The sequence below is a fragment of the Lissotriton vulgaris genome, chromosome 10 (assembly GCF_964263255.1).
Source record: "Lissotriton vulgaris chromosome 10, aLisVul1.2, whole genome shotgun sequence".
Lineage (NCBI taxonomy): Eukaryota > Metazoa > Chordata > Amphibia > Caudata > Salamandridae > Lissotriton > Lissotriton vulgaris.
In genome coordinates, this window is record NC_141698.1 from 182402315 (window position 1) to 182421922 (window position 19608).

Here is a 19608-nt window from a genome sequence, read left to right on the forward strand (position 1 = left end):
TCGAATAATTAAGACAAACATACGAAATAGCCCCCTCGGAACGTTTTAGATATATACAAATACGACACGCCCTGATGACAGCATTGCCGGCGGGCTCAGAGGTCCCCTTAGAGGATAGACTAGTAACGGACTACATGCCAAAGAAGGCGACTTCGCTCAACTATCGCAAACTTGTGAATAACCTGCCTGACCCACTGGGGCCGCTAAGAGGTAAATGGGCTCAAGACATTCGCGACATGGATGACACCGAATGGCAGGAAGCCTTGGCATCCCCAAGAGAGGTGGGTATACCCTCCAGACTCCGGTTGGTGCAACTGTGCATATTGCACCACTCATACTTCAATAGGCACACCCTACACAAAATAGGTAGGGTGGAGCATCCCTACTGCCTGCAGGGTTGCGGGGAGGAAGGTACCTTTTATCATACTGTGTGGGACTGTCCCAAAATAGCGGAATACTGGGCTAAAGTGCTACGGACCATCTCACAGGTACAGGGGGTTTCACTGTTGCCTGAGCCTAAACGCTGTTTGTTAAACATTTGGGAACCAAATGACCTCACACGCATCGGACAGGGCTGGGCTACGTTGGGCATGATGATAGCCAGAAGAAATGTAGCACAAAAATGGGGAGGGGTGGAGGTGCCGACCTTATTGGCATGGAGTAAAGACATGGATACATCCATGATTGCAGAAAGAACGATATATCGTGCTAGAGGTTGCCCGAAGAAATGGAATACAATGTGGGGGGCGTGGAATACATACAGAGGTGAACTATATGAACCCTTGTCGGACTCAGAGGACAGTGATTCAGAGGCGGAGGAGGTCTAAAGGAACGATATTGGAGAAGGGGGAGGGAGTGACAACTGTTGTGTGGAGGTTAATTCTGAACTTGTGGAATAATACAAATGTGTTTGAAAATGTGATGAGATGCTATACTGCATGTTTTAATTCTGGCTTTGTGAATTGTATGATTTATATGAAAATGAATAAAAAGTTAATTTAAAAAATAATAATAATAATAATATCCCTAAAGAGTAATTCTGGTAAAAAAAAAACATTACATTTTATATTTTTATTGAATGTGTAGCAAATCTATTAAAAGTTATGTAAAGATTGAGGTTTAACTTACAGTAATTATTTATAATACAGTTTAAAGTATATTATAGTTAAAAAAAGTGTTACTATTACATTTTAACACAATTATTATATAAATATAATAATATATAGCCCATCATACTCTGCTTATGGCCTTACAGATTGCATCACTCATGACATGTTCAGTGACATCATTGATGACATCACTGAAAACATCTCTAACAACAACATTGATAACAACACTAGGCATGAGGGGTCACAAGTCCTAGTTAGGTCAGTAAACTATAACTGGTGCATTTTTGTGTTTTCTGAGTTTAAAATGTTACATTTTAACTGACATTTTTTTCCTAACTATAACATTATTTTAACCTTAGTTTTTTCACTAAAGAAACAAACTCACCACAGCCATGCACAGTCTTGTTGTCAATGATGTTATTTCAAATATTGCAGTGATGTTATCAATGATGTTATAGAACATGCCATGAGTGATGTAATATTTAGGGTAATTAGCTGTGCATGGCGAGGGTGCGAGTTATAGTTACCATAGGGCACAAGTATTGTTACTATAGAAAACCATAACTGATGAATTTCAGTTGTTTTTATTTTAGTTTAAAAGGTTACTTGAAATTGTCACCTAACTATAACGTCACTTTAAACGTTGTTTTATTAGTTAATTTCTAAACATTTTATCACCATACGTAAAGTCAACTCCATGCCAGTCACAGCCTTTGGCCGTGTGAGGTGGGGCATTGCCAGGCACTGCAGCCAAGCCCTCGCAGGCAAGCAACTCTCCACAGTACATGCCCTTTGGACGTGTATGGCGTGGGGTTGCCCACAGTTCCAGGACCAAGGCCAGGCCCTGTGGCCAACCCATTGAGAGCAGCCAACCGCATGCCAACATATGACCTTCTGGCATGCGCAGGGTGCAGTTTGCCTCAACGGCCCTAGCCACACTCATGTAGACCCCATTCCCCAGGGCCAATGTGCCCATAAAGGGGGTAGGGGGCATGCCCCCCTCCCTGAGCCTGTGCAAGCCCAGAAGATGCCATACCCCGGGCCACATGATTTTATTAATGGGGAAAAGTGGTTCACCATCCCAAGCATTTGCAAGCCCCTGGGGAGCCCATCACTGGGGCCTTTTATAAATTAAGGGGTGGGGGCGCATGGCCCCCACAACAAGCTACTGTGGGTCCCAGGGGTCCTACCCCATGGGCCGTATTTATTTTGTTAAGGGGAGGGGGCATGCAGTCTCTCTCCCAGAGCTTTAAAGCCCCGGGGACTCCATCTCTCCAAACCGAAATTATGGGCTGGGGTGTCAAATCCCTGAGCCACTGCTGGCCCTGTGACCCCATCCTCAGTGGCTTTTTTTAATGAAGTTGATGGGGCATGCAGCCCTTTCTCTCCGAGCCACAAGGGGCCCAGGGGACCCCATCCCTGGGGCCTTTAAGGGAAATGGGCACACGGTCCACATCATCGAGCAAATAGTATCCCCAGGGTTCACATCCCCTAAGGCCCCATGAGGGTGCCTCATTTCCCACCCGGGGCACCCACTGCACACTGTGCTGGGAGCATGGGGGGAGCCCCAGGACCCGGCAACCCCTTTATCTCCCAGCATGCACCCATCCTGAGTGCTATGGGAGCCAGCATTGCTTCAGTCCGGTGGGAGCAGCTGTGTTTGCTTGTTCTCGCTTGGCTGGAGACATCTGAGTATCCCTGCCCACAAGCGTGTGGGCAGGGTACCAGAAGTCTGCTACTACCTGGGGAAAGCATTCAAAGCTCCCTCTAGGTGGGATTTGACAAGTTTCTTTGCCTATGCTCTGGCAGGAAAATGATGTCCCTGGGGTGGGCTCTGTGGGACACCACAATAGAGACTCCCCTGAGGATGGGGTCCCAGGGGCATTTAGAGCCTCTGGGAGGGGATCTGTGCCCCCTCCCCTAAAAATAGATTTTGGAGCTGGGGGATGGGGTCCACTGTCCCTTTACAGGCTCGGGGAGGGAGGCAATGTGAGTCCCCTCTCCTTTAAAGTTGAATTGGTCCGGGGAATGGGGTCAAAGTTTGACTCCAGTGGCTTAGTGAGCACGTGACCCACTTCTGGGCATACCCTTCCCACATAGGGTGAACAGCAAAACACACAAGATGATGGACGGAATGTTGCACAATGGCAAAACATTCACCCCCAGTCACAGATCTGGGTTTAATCCATCGTTATTTTACTCACCAAGCCACCCCAGTTCAAACATGGCCATATGCAAATCAGTCTTGACCCTGTGCCTCATGGGAACAGTCCAGCCCAAACTGCCAATGCTATGTCTTCACTGGACCGGAATCAAGCATCCTAGGACCGGTTTCTGGCTATCAGCCGTCTTCAGCCAGAATAGCTTGACTGCAGTGGCTTAGTGAGCACGGGACTCACGTCTGGGCATACCCTTCCCACATAGGGTGCTCTATTTTTTAAATTGGATTTGAGGGACTCTTTCCAGAGTTCCCCAAACCCAACGGGCCAGATATTCAAATATTTTGTATTCTTTTATCTCAAAAACTACCTAATGAATTTTCCCAAAATCACAAAAAGCATGCTTTCTGAACCATGATATATCTTCCTGCCAAATTTTGTGTAATTCCGTTCAGCAGATTTTGTGGTAGCACTGTTCAAAAAAGTCTAAGGAAAATGCATGGTATTTTGCATTTTGTACCCCTCCTTTTGATCAGCCTCCACTTGACAGATCACCCTAAAACATTCCACATACAAACTAGGGGCCTGATGTACGACCATTCCAAATTGGGACTCGAAATTTGCGCTCAATTGCGAGTCTCAAATTGCGAGTTGCAATTTAGAATGTACAACAGTGTCAGAGACACTGATTGCGATGCCCAATGGGGTCGCAAAATGCGAGGCTCATGAATATTAATGAGCCACTCAAAATTTGCGACCCCATTGGGAATGGCTGGCCCTCCCAGGGATGGTGCCCTGCTGGGCTCAGCAGACCTCCATGTCTGGGACTGCTTTTCAATAAAGCAGTTTTTTTTTTATGTAGCCCGTTTTCCGATGCATTTAAAAAAAAAAAATGAAGCGTTTTCGTTTAATTTTTTAAGGGCAGGTAGCGGTCCCTGTGACCACTGCCTGCCCATAAAAAATATTTTCAGAGCCAGTCACAAAGAGAAAGGAGTCGCCTGGGGGCCCCTTCCCTTTTGCGACTCCATTACCGTCCTCTTGAAGAGGGTGGTAATTTGAGAGTGTTTTGCGACCGCAATTGCTGTCGCAAAACATTGGTACATGGCTTTGCGGTCGCTATTAGGAAGGGAATGCCCCTTCCTAATTGCGAGTAGCAAACCCTATTTAGCAAGTCGTAAATAAATTGTGACTCGCTAAATAGGCTTTGTGCATGGCCCTGTAGGTTTTTGCATGCCCAAACGGGTCGCAAGCCCGTTTGCGCATGCACAAACGGGTCCTACATCTGGCCCTAGGTAAAAAAGAGCACCTTTTGATAAGTTTAGTGAAGATTTAGCGAAAAGTTCCAAAGTATTAGCAAAACAAAAAGGGCATTTTGTATGGAAATTCTGACCGAACTAATACATATTTAAAAGAGGAAATAATTGTATTTTTTTAAATATTATTTTATATGAGATCTTATTTGAAGTCCTTGACTATTATTTTCCATGAGAGTATGTTGCAATATCTGTGAGTAGCCAGGTGTGGTGATAGTCTTACTCTAAGGATGGGCAGATGTACATTTCCGACAGTTTTGGGAACTCTTTGGCTGTAACAACTTTAGAAGCGCAGTTTATGATTAGCAATAGGCTTACTCTTACTTGCTTTGTATTTGCATGTCCCTCTCTAAGCTTCTCTTTATCCCTTCTTATGTCTCTCCCAAGTAGGTGTAAATATTCCTGTGTCCCTCCTATATTTACTACTAAAAATTAGACTTACATGTGGGAAGATCGCTACATACAAAAGACGGCAAAAGGGAAAAGAAAATCTCCGCACATAGATTTGTTAATTGCATTTTGTCTACTACATAATGTAGTTTGTGAATAGGGCCCAGTGTTTTCATGGAGAGATTTGAGACTAGATAAAAGCCGAGTGGTTTTCCTCTTTTGCCAGATTAGGAAAAGAAGCTGTCCACCTTTTTATTTTTATCAATTTATAAATAAATCTTACTTTTCTCAGATAATTCGGCTTAAGTTAGTCTTTTCTGAATTCAATTTAAAGAAGATTGAGACCAGCCAGGTTAAAAGAATTTGTAAGTAACACCTTTTAGCACTTTGTTTTACTGAGCAAAAATAATTACAATAGCTGTTTGTTTTCTGGCGTTACCCATTAATTTTCCTATTAAAACACTCTCTGGGGAACTATGGCATAGAAATGAGTAAGATATTGAATCAAGGTGGCTAATATTGTTGGTTCAAGTACAATATAATCTTTGAAATATCATTGATCAAGAGACTCAAAAGTAGGAATAACTTATCAAAAACATCTTAATGGACATATGTCGCTATTTTAAAGGTTGCCATTTCTTTACATTTTTCAGATTGCTTGCGGGCTGTTACACCTGTACTTACTTGAGAGTGTCAAACCTGTAGGGTCTTAATCACATTGCCAACCAAAAAGTAAGAGGTTAAATGGAAATATGACATGAGAAAATAAAGAAGGCTAGCCACTTCTAAGAAGTGATGCCCAGCAGAGCTTTGGCAGCCACGTCAAGTTTCATGGTTGCTGTTTGTTATAATGCTTAGAAATGCAAATCTGCAAATTTATGCTGTTCCTTTCCATTCCTGGAAGGAGCAAACACCTACATTTCTCAGTTTATTACATCATGCGGGTTGGAACAAGTTGTAGACTACGGTTTTGTGGCAGGAGTCATGTGAGTTGAAGTCTTGTTTATGCGCTTACACTATGGGGCTGATTACAAGGCAAGCAGGCAGACTTATCTCATGCAATTTCGCTCCTCCTGATTTCAAGTGGGTCAGTTTTTTCACATGTGGGAAAACCATACCCGATTTTATCAGCCGGTAATTTTGGGCAGAAAAATCTCTTGAGGCTTGGTGCTCGATTCACAAAGGTAAAGTTAGACCAAAAGTCAAACTTTACTACTTTTCAATATTCATAAAGGGAAGTTAATATTAGTAACTTTACTACCAGTAATATTATTAGTAGTAACGTTACTAATAGTAAGTGAATAGGGCCCAGTGTTTTCATGGAGAGATTTGAGACTAGATACAAGCTGAGTAGTTTTCTTCTTTTGCCAGATTAGGAAAAGAAGCTGTCCACCTTTTTGTTTATATCAATTGATAAATACATGTTGCTTTTCTCAGAAAATTAGGCTCAGGTCAGTATTTTCTGAATTTAATTTAAAGAAGATTGAGACCAACCAGATTTTAAGAATTTGAAGGTAAGGTAGTAGCACTTTGTTTTACTGAGCAAAAATAATTACAACAGTTTGTTTGTACAACAGCTGTTTGTTTTGTGGCGTTTCCCATTAATTTTTCCTATTAAAAGAATCTTAGGGGAACTATAACATAGAAACTAGTAAAGTTACTAGTAGTAACTTACCTTTGTGAATACCAAAAAGTGGTAAAGTTAGGCTTTTGTTTTAACTTTACCTATGTGAATTTGGCCATTAGGCTCCAGCCTCATACCCTGTTTGTTTGCTGACAGGGAGGAGCATACAATGCTCCCACCTGCCATAAAACACCTTCCAGTTCCCTACCCTACTAACCCAGAAGTCCCCCATACATTTACCACCTGCTCAGAGCAGGTGGTAAATGTGTGTGTTAAACTCCATGGAACTGGGAATTCTGTGTGATGTTACGATTGGAAAAATCAGTCACACATGATCATTCTCCATTCAAAGAAGTTTAAATAAATGTGTATACTTGTAAAGCGCACTGTGACTCCATCTCGGAGTGTCCTGGCGCTGTATACCGCTGGGGAACCCTTCCTGGCTTTCCCTGCGAGAGGGTCCCTTCTTGGCATCTCCAAGGTGAAGCCAGGTATCCCCGGCGCTGAAGGGGCCGTTGTGGAGATTAAGCAAGCTATTGCCCAGAGTTGCAGAGTTGAACCCATGGTTAGAGTAGGCACCGAGGCAAGAATTATCGAGCCCGCTGAGATTTTGACCCAAGACCCTGCTGCATCGGGAATTGAACCCTGGTCCTGGGCCAGACCTCTGCATCAGGGTCTGCCGCTCTAACCATTGAGCCACGCTTCTCCACAATACTAGTAATTGCATTGTACTGTGGCAGATTTACCCCACACTAACAGTAAATTTGTGTATGTGATGTTACAGTGCCTTAGTGAGGTGTGTAGCTACCAATGGTGCAGCAAGTGCAATGCACAGAGACCCAGAGGTGGGAGGGGGCCCAACTACAATAGACCCTTGAGCTCTGAGAGGGCACCTAAGAACATAGGCGCTGGAAGTGCTGTTTGCGGGGTGTTAGTGCATCCCAAAATAACCACGCTGGTGTTTCAAAACAGCATTAAAGATTACTTTAAATGTATCTGTTATATTGTAACATTTGCTCAGCTTTTAAAGATAGAGGTCAAATATTGGTTTAGCCTTCTGACATATTGATGTATATTCTTTTAACATGGAGACAGGTGTTCTTTTTTATCTTATTGCTTATTTTCTTCTAATACACAACAAAATTGAAATGTAATGACGTTAAATATTGGACGGATTTGTTAGCATGAGCTGAAAGCCATTTTGTATTTCTGGCAGCCATTTTAGTTTGCCATGTGCTGCCACGTGCTCACCATGTGCTCTGTCCTCCCTCAGTGCTGACTGCTCTTGTAATCTGCCTAGAAACGAACTATATTCAGCATCTTCCACCTTCGCACATGCTCAGTTAAGCTTGTAGCTGTCCTTGCAACTGTTCCTAGTCTGTAAATGTCAGGATGTGTTTGCCAAAAACAGCTACTGTTACCTCCTCCCACTTTGTTGAACAAGCAGCTCTTGCATGTCCATATTAGTCATTTTAAATGCTTACACGAGCCAGGACTGCCCCTTGGTCTTATACTGACTATGTAACCCTAAGCATATATAAGGCCCCAGTTTTCTGCACTCCTTAGACTGCCTCATTCAGTTGCTAAGGCTTCTGTGTGACATAGTCTGACTCATTTGAGGTTAATAAAGATATAACTTTTATATTTCAGCTTCTGTGCCAATTTCTTCTTTGTTGGTTTAAAAGGACCAAGTATCAGTGGGACCCCTAGAAAGGTTTATTGTTTTTTCAATAAGGTGTAGTGAAAACAAAGCTTTTAATAGGATCAAATCAAGGCACTTTACTTGGTGATGAACCAATGACAAATATTCACTGAAACCCAATTTCCACAAATTATTGTGTGTGTGCTTACAGTTTTATCAGAAAAAAATGTATGTGCCATCGTAGAGGTTTTTTAAATGGAAAATGTGTTGTTTATGAAAGTGTACTCCTAAATGCAACACCAGCTACATACCACACATTACCACTCTCCAGTGGAATGAGAGTGTCTCATTTGGGACACTTATTCTTTGTGTGATGCTTGGATTTTTCAGAATCTCTATCAATTCAGTGATGTAACATTTATGGAGGCACCCTGTCTGCAAATTGTTCCAGCACCACCACCTACTAGTGCCACAGGAGCTCTTACATCCCTTGGTGCTTGATGTTAGCTCTGTCTGCTTCCCTGTGCAGCAGGAGTTAATCTCCGAGCAGCAGAATCTACTGAAGCATCTGGTGGGGCACTGAGAAGCACTTATTATGCGCACACTAATTGGCTGAGCAGTGCACATGCTCACTTTTGTGAATGCCTTCGGCCCTGGTTGCCTGCCATTAGCAGTAGTCAAAAAAGAAGTGCTGCTGCGTGGCTTCTGAAGGCAAGATAGTGTCTTGCTTCACAATTAGTCAGATACTACAAAATACCACTCTCCCACATGGTGGCTCAAACACGACGAAGCAATAGACACAGTAAAAAATCCCCAAAAATCCTGACTTACTCACCCTTCAGAAAGTCAATACTCAAACAAAACACCTCAGATGATTATAGCCACACGAAACTGAAGGTGCACACAGTCAGTCACGCATCACAATGACTGTGATAGCCACTGGAAACAGAACATGCACGCACACAACCACACATCACAATGGCAACCATCAGAAACAAATCCCCTTACTGGTTGCAAACACTGCATCTTAGCCCACTCCAGACTGAAGGATTCACAGCCGGGGTTAAATGCCTCAGAAAACCGGGGTTCTGCTGTACCGAAGTAGATGCGTCCATCCCCATTCGGACTCCAAAACAATCCCGATCTCTAAGTCAACAGCCCTCTGCTTTATAGTCTCAAAACACACTAGAAGGTTCCGAGAGGCCTTTCCTTTGTGCCAAGGAAACTTAATGGAATTGGCCACTTTCCATGCAAGCATTTCAAAGGCAAAAGGAGTTCCCAGGTTCCTTTTGCATTCCTACATGTTCCAGCCTATATCTTACCGAAGCTTACAAAAGTCTCCGGCTGTACATTCAACAATCAACTCTCCAAAAACAAAGCAACCTTGAACGTGATTAACCCAAGCAACTTTAGTAATCTGGGGGACTGCCTGTGCTCGCAAAAAGCTCAAGCAAGACAGAGTCAGAATTCAAGATGACAAGAGGGCATGTCAAAGCCAATCGTAAGAACTTCATGATACTACCCAATGTACAACACAATGCACATTTCTGTACAAACTGCTGGAACAGGGAATGTGAATTATGTGTGTTTGTTTAATTTTACACAAAAAAATCACAAGGAACTTTAAAACTGGTTCTTGGAGTCGCTAACGCACAATTCTTCGTTATTAAAACCAGAAGTAGAAATACTTATCTTTCACAGACCCATAGAAACTGGTCAGAATCCAGGAAAACAAGATGTTGCTCCCCAGAGTGAAATACTGAGAGTGGGGGAACTTGAGTTTCTGTTATACACATTACTATAGTTTACGTGGACAAGCCAATAAAGTAACAGAGAGAGTTGAGTCAACAATCTGTCTTGGCTCTAAGAGCTCATTTTAACTCTAACGAGCCCAAGCACGAGTGGAGCTATTGGAAAATTTGGCATGGAAATCATGCAATAAATATGATGAAAAAACATGATATATATACAAAATTCAAAAAAGTATGTTTCTTTAATAAACATTTTACCCTTTGTACATCAGATTATATCATTGCACTGAGATGCATTTATTAAGAAGCATTGGCAGAGTCAATAGGTCGCACCTATGCGAGAGCTATTGACTTTGGCAATGTGTTTTAGCTAGGTTGTCACCAGTGTGGGTGCTGTTCAGCATGGCTAAATGTTAGTGGCGTGATGTGGGGTGGGGTAGAGTGGGGTGGAGTGGAATGGGGTAGATTGGGATAGTAGGGAGTGGGGTAGGGTAGGTTGGTGTCGAGTAGAGCGGCATGGAGTGGAGTAGATTGGGGTAGAATGGAGTGGGGTAGATTGGTGTAGAGTGGGGTAGATTGGGTAGCGTGGAGTGGGGTAGACTGATTTAGAGTGGAGTAGGGCAGTGTGGGGTACAAAGGGTAAATTGTAGTGGTGTATATAAGGTAGAGTGAGGTAGACTGTAGTGGGGTAGATTCTAGTGTAGTAGAGTGGGGAAGATTGGAGTGGAGTGGAGTGGATTTGAGTGGGGTAGATTGGAGTGGGGTAGATTGGAGTTGGGTAGATTGGAGTGAGGTTGATAGAAGTGGGGAGATTAGAGTAGGGTAGATTGAGGCAGATTGGGATAGAGCGAGGTAGATAGGAGTTGCGTGGAGTAGAATAGATTGGAGTGGGGTGGGATTGAGTGGAATGGGGTGGGGTAGAATAAAGTGAGTTGGGGTATATTGGAGTGAAATGCAGTGGGGTATATTGGAGTGGAGTGGGGTAGATTTGGGTGGAGTGGGATAGATAGGAGTGCTGTAGATAGGACTGGGGTAAATCAGGTAGAGTGGAGTGAGGTATATTGGGATAGATTGGATTGGAGTAGATTGGGGAAGAGTGGGGTGAATTGGGGTAGATTGGATGGATTAGAGTAGGGTAGATTGGAATGGAGTGGGGAAGATGGGGTCGATTGGAGAGTTGTGGAGTGGGGTACATTAGATGGATTAGAGTAGGATAGATTGGAATGAAGTGGAATAGATTGGGGTAGACTGGAGTGGAGTAGATTGGGATAGGTTGGAGTGGGATAGATTGGAGTGGGGTAGTTTGAAGTGAGATAGATTGGAGTGAAGTAGGGTAGAGTAGGCTGTACTGGAGTGGGGTAGAGAGGGGTGGAGGAGATTGGAATGGGTTGGAGGCGAGTGGAGGAGATTGGAATGGGATTAGGAGTGAAGTGGAGTGGGGTAGAGTGGAGTTTGATAGATTGGGGTAGAGTGGAGTGGAGTGGAGTAGATTGGGTGAGTTGCAGTAGGTTACAGTTGAGTAGTGTAGAGCGGAGTGGGGTAGACAGGGGTAGTGTGGAGTGGGATTGGAATGAGTGGATTGGAAATTCAAGTGGGTTAGATCTTTGGGTAGTAGAGTGGGATAGATTGGGTGGATTGGAGTGGGGTAGATTGGTGTGGGGTCAATTGTGGTAGATTGGAGTGGAGTTGGATATATTGGAGTGGAGATTGAAGTGGAGTAGACTGGAGTGGATGGGAGTAGATTGGATGGATTAGAGTAGGGTAGAATGGAGTGGGGTATATTGAGGTAGATTGGGATGGGATTGATTGGAGCGGAATAGATTGAACCGGAGTGGGGTAGATTGGGGTGGGGTGGAGGGGAGTAGAGTGGGTTGGGTAGATTGAGATGGGGTGGGGTAGATTGGAGTGCGGTAGAGTGGAGTGGTGTAGATTGTGTGGTGTGGGGTAGGGAGGCATGGGGTAGATTAGATTGGAAGTGGTGGATTGGGGTAGATTGAGTGGAGTGGAGTAGATTGTAATGTAGTTGATTGGGGTGGATTAGAGTGGGGTAGATTGGGTGGAGAGAAGTGGAGTAGATTCGGGCTGGACTGTTCCAAAGGTGATTAGGCTCGACTAATTTCCATATGGCTGAGTCCAACCTGGAGTAGGGTGGTGAGCAAAAAAACAATGGATTAAACCCAGATCTGTGACTGGGGGTGAATGTTTGATTTGTCCAGCATTCCGTCCATCATCTGTTCTATTTACATCCATATTTAGTTGGTATATTTTTAGGTCCTGCATTGACAGCGCATGCGCTTTCTCTTCAAGACATTTTGTTTACTGCTAGTGGGCTTGGAACCCTCCCATCTCTTATCACTCCACTTTTCACTACAACACTCTTCACCACTTCACTCTACAACACTCTGCTCCATTATTTGCCCTTCTATGCCACTCCAAGCCATGCCACTTTAGTGGGTCGCCATTCCACTCCACACCCTTCACTCTATGCCCCTCCATTCTATGCCTCTCAACTCCATTCTACCCTTCTCCATTCTACCCCACTTTACTCCAATCTACCCCAACTTAATCTACCCAACTACAATCTGGTAGATTATAACCCACTCCACTTCACAACAATTTACTCATTCCATTCCAATCTGCCATTCCAGTCTACCATACTCCAATCCACCCAATCTACTCCACTCTAATGTTCCCCACTCTACGCTAATCTACCCCCACTCTACTCCACTCCAATCTAATCCTCTCTACTCCACTCCAATCTTGGTAAAATGGAGTGGGCTAGATCGTGGAGTGGAGTGGGGCTACCAAATACCATACTCCACTTCACTCCAATTGATCCCACTTCAATCGTCCACACTCCACTCCAATCAAACCCACCCCACTCCAGTCTAGCCCACTCCACTTGACCCCACTCACTCCACTCCATCCTACTCCACTCCAGCCTACCCTACTCCAATCCACCCCATTTCAAACTACCCCACTCCAATCTACCCTAGACTACCCCACTCCGCTGTACCCCAGTATACCCCCCTCCATTCCAATCTACCCTACTCTAATCCACCAATTTACCCCACTCCAAGTACCCCACTCCACTTGAACCTACCCCACTCCACTTCTGCCTACCCCACTCCATTCCAATCTACCCTAATTTAATCTACCCCACTCCAAGTACCCCACTACACTCCAATCTGCCCCACTCCACCCAACCCCATTCCACTCCAGTCTACCCATTTTCACCCCACTACATTCCTCCTCAATCTACACCATTCCAGGCTACCCCAATATACCTAACCCCACTCTACCCCAATCTACCACACTCCTATCTATCACAATCCACTAAAATGTACTCCTATCCACCTCAATCCACTCAAATCTATCCCACCTTACTCCAATCTACCCCAACCTATTCCATTCCAATCTACCCTACTCCATTTTGCCCTTCCATTCCACTCTAAGCCATGCCACGCCACTCCACTATATAAGACAATCTAAGATATGGCTCGCCACTCCACTCTACACCCCTTCACTCTACGCACCTCCACTCTACGTCTCTCCACTCCATTCTACCCTACTCCATTGTACCCCACCCCACTCCACTCCAATCTACCCCAACCATAATCTACCCTACTCCACTCTGGTAGATTATACCTCACTCCACTTCACTACAATCTACCCATTTCACTCCAATCTACTATTTCAGTCAACCATACTCCAATCCACCCAATCTACTCCGCTCCAATGTACCCCACTCTACCATAAACTACCCCTACTTCACTCTACTCCACTCCAATCTTGGTAAAATGGAGTGGGCTACATTTGAGTGGAGTGCAGTGGGGCTACCACGCTACAATCTACCCCGCTCCACTTCAATCCAGTCTATCCCACTCCACTCCAATCTAACCCTCCCAACCCCAATCTAGCCCAATCTACTCCACTCCAATCGACTCTACTCCACTCCACTCTACCCCACTCACTCCACTCCATCACACTCCATTCCAGCCTACCCTACTCCACTCCTTTCCAATCTACCCCACTTCAAACTACCCTACTCCAATCTTCCCCAGTCTACCCCACTCCACTGTACCCAGTCTACCACACCCCATTTCTATCTACCCTACTCTAATCCACCCAATTTACCCCATTCCAAGAACCCAACTCCACTCCAATCTGCCCCACTCCACCCCACCGCACTCCACTCCAGTCTACCCCAATTCACCCCACTCTATTCTTCCCCAATCTACACCATTCCAGTCTACCCCAATCTACCTCACTCCATCCTACCCCAATCTACCACACTCCTATCTTTCCCAATCCACCAAAATCTACTTCTATCTACCCCAATCCACTAAAATCTATCCCACTTCACTTCAATCTACCCCACCCTATTTCACTCCGATCCACCCCACTCCACTCCAATCTACCCCACTCCACTCCAACCTACTCCACCCCACTCCAATCTACCCCATCCCACTCCAAACGACCCCACTCCACTCCGATATACCCCACTCTACTCCGATCTATCCCACTCTTCTCCACTCAATCTACCCCATTCTACACCACTAAAATAAAATAAAATAATAAGATTAGTAATAATAATAATAATAATAATAATAATTATAATAATAATAATAGCAAGAAGGAGTAGAAAGTCATTTATAAATCACCTTGCTACTTCAAATTAAGTGTTCTGGCGCTGAGGTTAAGCTCCAACACACCGATCCAAAAACCGACCAGCAGCCTCAATCACGTTTTTTATTTTTTACGGAAAGATTCTTTTTTTTCTCCTGCCTGAGAGAAAGGGGAAGAGGATTCCACATCTTGGGTGCTAAAAAGCTAAAAGAGCATCCCCCAATGTGTGCTCTTTTAACCACAGGACTTGCTGCTGCGTTCTGAACACGCTGGAGTCTTGCCAATCAAGACTGTGAAATTCCCAGATACTGTGTATTACAGTAGTTCAGCCTAGATGTAATCAGAGCCTGGACTAATGTTTTCCTTGCGGTCTCCGGGAGATGTCGTGGGATCTTCTTAAGGGTTTTTAAGATGCCAAAACACTTCCCTACTAGATTCATGATCTGGCTATCTATCGAATTGTAACTTTGCATTGAACCAGATTCCTAGATTTTTCACTTTTAGATTGGGGCCCAGCAGCATCCCCAGCGAGTCAGACCACCAAGATGAGAACCAACTCGAAAGCTGCTTACCTATGATAAGAACCTCTGTTATCTACCCCACTCTAGTCTACCTCACTCTACCCCAATATACTACACTATAATCTACCCCACTCTACCTCACTCTGCTCTAAACCAATCTACCCCCCTTCATTCTTCCCCAATCTACCCCTTTTCGGGCTACTCTAAACCAACCTACCTCCTCCATGTTACCCCAGTCTTCCCCACTCCACGCAACTCTAATCTACCCCATTATATTCCACCCCAATCTACCTCACCACACACCATTCCACTAACATTTAGCATGCTAAACAGAAATCACATTGGTGTAAAACATGGCTAAAACACATTGCCAAAGCCAATAGTTCTCACCTAGGTCGACTTATTGGTTTTGCCAATGCATGTTTCTTTTGTTTTTCTTTATTTCTTTTAGCATATGCTTGCACTACAAATAAAACTACCACCATGTTTTTTAGAAGGGCAGTGGGAATTTCTTTTATTTCAAGACCCTGCAAAAGCCCACAAGGATCAGACATACATAGCAGTAGCGGTCAGTGGTGGGAGTAGCTGCCGGGAGGTAGCGTGGGGAGGGGGAGGGGCAAGGTGGGGGGGTAGTAATCTATGGATTTTGGAGGATTACTGGTAAGTAAACATATAAATAAATAAAAGAATTTCGTTGCGCGCACTGCATCCCCAAATGCGATGCAGTGCACGCAACACAATTTATTTTATTTATTTATATGTTTACTTACCTGTAATCCTCCGTAATCCATAGATTACTAGCACCCACCCTGCCACTCCCTCTCCCCACGATACTGCCCGGCAGCTGCTCCAACCACCGACCGCTACTGGTACATAGTCTGCAGTGCTTGTGTAAGTGTGGCTGATGGTAGATTATTTAACCTCAGTGGACATTCAGGCTTCAGCGTAGCTTACCTCAACAGTTTTGAATTGCACTAATGGACCCATGCAGTAGACACTCAACCTGTGCCTGCTATACCAACATCTGTCCCAACTCTGCTCCTTCCTAGCGTGCGGTGTGCCTGCGTGTGAGCAGTGTGCTGGTGTGACTGCAGGATAGCCCCCATGTTTTGTGAGTACATTGTAAGGGATCTGCCTGTGTGAAAGTAGGATGAAGATTGTCTATTGTGAATGCGGGGTAAGGGGCCTACAGTTTGAAAGCTGTGCGACTGCAGAGTGAGGCATATGCCTGAGTGGGAGCAGCACGCAGGCGTGCCTATGTGAGGGCAGCAGTGTTGAGTGTGAGGTCCTTGCATGTTATATCTTTGTGTATGTGCACTTTACAAGGGCCATCTATTGGCATTGATAATGCTTTATAGGGTTATGGCTTCGACTTTCAGAAATGCAGTGCAGGGAGTGGAAATACAATAGTGTGCGTAGAATGATAGTGCTTTTTAATGTGGCAGATGCAGGCTATGTCTTGAGATGTTGAGGAGTGTTGCATGCAGCTGACACACTGATATGATACCCTAGGCAGGGGGTGCAGTTACTATGCTTGCACTAGGGCTCATGGCACCCTAGCTATGACACTGCCACCAGTACTGTCCAACTTATAATCAACCCCTATGTGTGGTAGCTGACAGCAGTGTCAAGGTTTGGGACCCATGTCAAAAACACCCAAATGGAGAATTCAGAATCGAGGTGAGAGGGGGATACACGCTGGTGTCTCTGACACGACAACAGACACGCTGGGCAAATGGATCTGGGCCACGTGATAAGAAGGCAACGGGCCTTATGTCAGCCCCGTGACGCGAGGACGACGCGCTGGTCTCGCGGCCAGAGATCGCACGGCGCCGGGGATGTGTCACCAGCCACGGGATGGATCCCCCCAGGGGCTGCTGGATAGTAGCAATCGTAGGGAGTGGGAACAACGACACTTAGCATACCACAAGACCGCTGTGACCACCCGCGTGCCGGTATACCCCACTTTCACATGTTAAGACACCAGTAACATCTAGAGTACAATGAGACCATGTGATTGCAATATAGATTTGTGGAGATTAAATGCATTGTCATGGCCTGAGTCAGCAACCGATGTTATATTCATGTTTTGTAAAACTAATAAAATATATTCAAACAAAAAAAATGGAGAATTCAGAATCGAGATCCACCAAAGCAATTTGTTTTTTATTAACATGTAAAGATTTTGACAATTAAATCTCTGAACCTTTATGAAGTTCTTCTACCCTCTCCAAAAACTGAACCTTTACCCTACACCTGTCACTTGTTTTTTCCGAAGGACATGATTGATCGCAAGCTAAGCCAGGTCGGCTGACTCAAAAAGCTCATACCCATCCTTTTCTACTTGTCTCTCCAGGTCAAGTTCAAGTTCAAGTTCAGGGATTTATATAGCGCACTACTCACCCAGTGGGTCTCAAGGCGCTTGGGGCAGGGGGGTTCAATTTTTGTCGAATAGCCAGGTTTTGAGTTCTTTTCTGAAGGAGGTGTGGTTTTGAGTAAGGCGGAGGTGAGTGGGGAGTGAGTTCCAGGTCTTGGCCGCAAGGAAGGAGAAGGATCTGCCACCCATGGTGGATTTTCGGATGCGCTGGACTGCGACGAGGGCTTGATTGGACGATCTAAGTTGGCGGGTGGGTGTGTAGAAGGACATTCGAGTGTTGAGGCATTCGGGTCCTAGTTTGTAGAGGGCCTTGTGTGCGTGGGTGAGAAGGCGGAATGTAATTCTCTTGTTGACGGGAAGCCAGTGGAGGTCTTTTAGGTTTCCGGTGATGTGATCTTGGCGAGGGATGTCCAGTATGAGTCTCGCTGATGCGTTTTGGATGCGTTGGAGTTTTTTCTGTAATTTTGCTGTGATTCCGGTGTATAGTGTGGTACCATAATCCAGTCGACTCGTGACCAGTGCGTGGGTGACAGTCTTTCTTGTTTCGAGGGGGATCCAGCGGAAGATCTTTTTGAGAATACGAAGTACGTTGAAGCAGGAGGATGAGACTGCGTTGACTTGTCTGGACATCGAGAGAGAGGAGTCCAGGATGAAGCCCAGGTTGCGTGCGTGGTCTGTGGGTGTGGGTGCTGTGCCCAGAGCGGAAGGCCACCAAGAGTCGTCCCAGGCAGAGGGGGAGGATCCTAGGATGAGCACCTCCGTTTTGTCTGAGTTGAGTTTTAGGCGGCTATGTTTCATCCATTCGGCTACTTCTTTCATGCCTTCGTGAAGATTGGTTTTGGCGGTGTTAGGCTCTTTGGTGAGGGAAAGGATTAACTGGGTGTCGTCGGCGTAAGAGATGATGTTAAGGCTGTATTGACGCGCGATGGAGGCGAGTGGACTCATGTAAACGTTGAAGAGGGTGGGACTGAATGAAGATCCTTGTGGTACTCCACAGATGACTTCAGTGGCCTCTGAGTTGAATGGGGGAAGTCGGACTCTTTGAGTTCTCCCGGCAAGGAATGAGATGATCCAGTCCAAGGCTTTTCCTTGTATGCCGATGTTGCTGAGGCGTTGTATAAGGGTGCTGTGGCAGACTGTGTCGAAGGCGGCGGAGAGGTCGAGTAGGATGAGGACCACTGTTTCTCCGTTGTCCAGTAGCGTTCGGATGTCGTCTGTAGCTGCGATGAGGGCGGTTTCGGTGCTGTGTTTGGCTCGGAAGCCGGACCCTGTTATAGCAGGTCCTCAGGTTTGGGGAGGTGTTCATAGTGCTTGTATGTGAAACCAGAGGAAATCACACTTAGTAAAACTAGTTCTGATTATTTCTCTGCGGTGAACTGATCTATGTGTACGTTTCACCATGAATGGCATTCAGTAGGCTGATTAATCCAACCTGGCTAATCCATTCTGGGATGAAACATCATGTTGGTCAGGTGTTGTGGTACTCATCTTATTCATGACGTTTTTTTAGGTGGTCAGTCCCCCATCTACCTTTCCCCTCATTTTTTGTATTTTATTAAGACGTTTTTATGATGGGATCGTTATTACTCCCACCACCCAGTTCTTCCTTTTATCTCCACTCTGTTCCTCCTGGTTATCATCGACCTGTACCACTACAGGCTTTTTTGCTCAAGGCCAGGCCACTGATGTCCACTCAAGAGTAACCATTTATTTAAGCCCTAGACTCACTACCCCCAAACCCCCCCCCCCTTCATTTAAAAAAAATGTTTTCCTATACTTTTTTTGTGGCTATCCTTTGCATCGCATAGTAGACATAGAACACAGATTTCCTTGACCCTTGGTTTCATCACTCTTTTCCCTGTCGTGTTTCTTTTTTTTTATTTGTAATTATTTGTTCATACAGTTCTTAATGCTTTAGGAATTGTAAGACCTTTTTTGGTTTTTTTTTTGATATAAAGGACATGGGTTTCCATTTTGAACCAGTATATGTTGACATGAAAATCTAAACGTGTTCATGGAAACATGTTTATTAACATATTGAAATTTCTCCAACACTTGATTCACCAACTTGAGGTCTTCAAACTGCTGTTCTC